We start from the raw sequence: 1,889 nt of genomic DNA on the forward strand, positions 1-1,889 counted from the left end.
TTATGAATTCTCATGTTAGATTCAATTTTCCTTTTAATGCAATTTAAGGTATTTCATAATTATTGTTCCTTTCTTCGTTTGTTATCATTGATGCTTGCAATTGTTGGTTTTAGATTTTTCATTCTGTGTTACTTTTCTATGCTTTTATGTTAGGCCTCCCAAGTGTTTGAGAAAATGCTTGGTTAGATTTTAGTGTAGATTTCTCTCCTCTTGGCTTTGGTTGAGGAATTGGTGACTCTTGAGTTATCAAACTCCTTTGTTGATTGATAATTAAAAGTTGCTAGTTGATTTGAATCTCTCTAAAGCTAGTCTTTCCTTGGGAGTTGACTAGGACTTAAGGAATCAAATTGATTAGTCCACTTGACTTTCCTTTATTTAGTAAGGGTTAACTAAGTGGGAGCAAAAGCCAATTCTCATCACAATTGATAAGAATAACTAGGATATAACATCCAGTTCTTATACCTTGCAAGGGTTTTCATGATTATTAATTTACTTTCTTGCCAATTTATTTCCTTGTTCCCTATTTCAAAAACCCAAAAAGAAACTTTTCCATAACCAATAATAAATCATACTTCCCTACAATTCTTTGAGAGATGACCCGAGGTTTAAATACTCTCGGTTTTTATTAGTTTGACTTAAGTGACAAACAAATTAAACTTTGATCGAGTGTTGTTTGTCGGTTTGGATCTATATTTCGACGAGATTATTTTTGTGAAAATTCTAAAAACCGACGATTTCCCTCCGTCATTTGACGAGATTATTGAGAATGCTCTCTTTATTCATAAAATTGAACGTGGAGTTGTTCTTCTGTTTTTGTATGTTGATGACATGATCATTACTGGAGATGATGTTGATGGTCTCTCTGATCTTAAAGCCTCCCTTCACCGTATTTTTGAGATGAAAGATCTTGGTTCTCTCAGTTGTTTTCTTGGTCTCGATGTCATATCCACGGATGATGGTATCTATCTCTCTCAAGCTAAGTATGCTTCGGATCTTCTTGCTCGAGCCGGTATTATAGATAGTCGTACTGAGTCTATTCCTCTTGAACCTAATATTCGTTTTACTCCTATAGATGGAACTGTTTTGGATAATCCTACTCTTTATTGACAGTTAGTTGGAGGACTAGTCTACTTAACTGTCACCCGACCAGACATTGCCTATCCAGTTAATGTTCTTAGCCAGTTCTTGTCAGCTCCTCGTACTACTCACTATGTGGCAGTTCTTCGCATTCTTCGCTACATCAAAGGCACCCTATTTCATGACATTTATTTTTCTGTCCATTCATCTTTATCCTTTCAGACATACTCAAATGCTGATTGGGCTGGTGATTCAACTGATCGTCGTTCTACTACTGCTCATAATGATGTGTTTCATGAAGCTGAATACCGTGCTCTCGCTGACACCACTGCTGAGGTTGTCTCAATTTGTTGGCTTCTCGAAAACTTGGGTGCACCATAGTCGTCTCCAACTGATGTTTTTTGTGGTAACTACAGTGCTATTCAAATTGCCCATAATGATGTGTTTCATGAAGGCACCAAATACATTGAGATTGATTGTCACTTTGTTCGGCAACGCATTCTTATTGATGTTGTTCGTCTCATCGCTGTTGGAACACTGGATCAGACTGCTGGTATCTTCACGAAACCTCATCATCTGACTCGTTTTCGGACTCTGATATCTAAACTCAAGATGGTATTCTTAGCTCCCACTTGAGTTTAAAGGGGGATGTTAGAGAATAAATTAGAATTAATATTAGATTAATTAATATCATTTATATTATAAGATCATATATTTTTATTACTCTGATTCTTTTAGTACCTGTATATACCATTTTTTCTAGTTTAATCTCTTGTTTCAAATAATAATAATAATAATAATGAAATTGTATC

General features: G+C 35.3%; 1 long non-coding RNA gene across 1 annotated transcript in view; it reads left to right on the top strand.

Annotated features, from left to right (window-relative positions):
- LOC110270223 overlaps positions 1 to 1,889 on the top strand; it is a 22,176-nt gene that overhangs the window by 10,089 nt on the left and 10,198 nt on the right. The window lies entirely within an intron of this gene.

Source organism: Arachis ipaensis, chromosome B01 (assembly GCF_000816755.2).
Source record: "Arachis ipaensis cultivar K30076 chromosome B01, Araip1.1, whole genome shotgun sequence".
Taxonomy (NCBI): domain Eukaryota; kingdom Viridiplantae; phylum Streptophyta; class Magnoliopsida; order Fabales; family Fabaceae; genus Arachis; species Arachis ipaensis.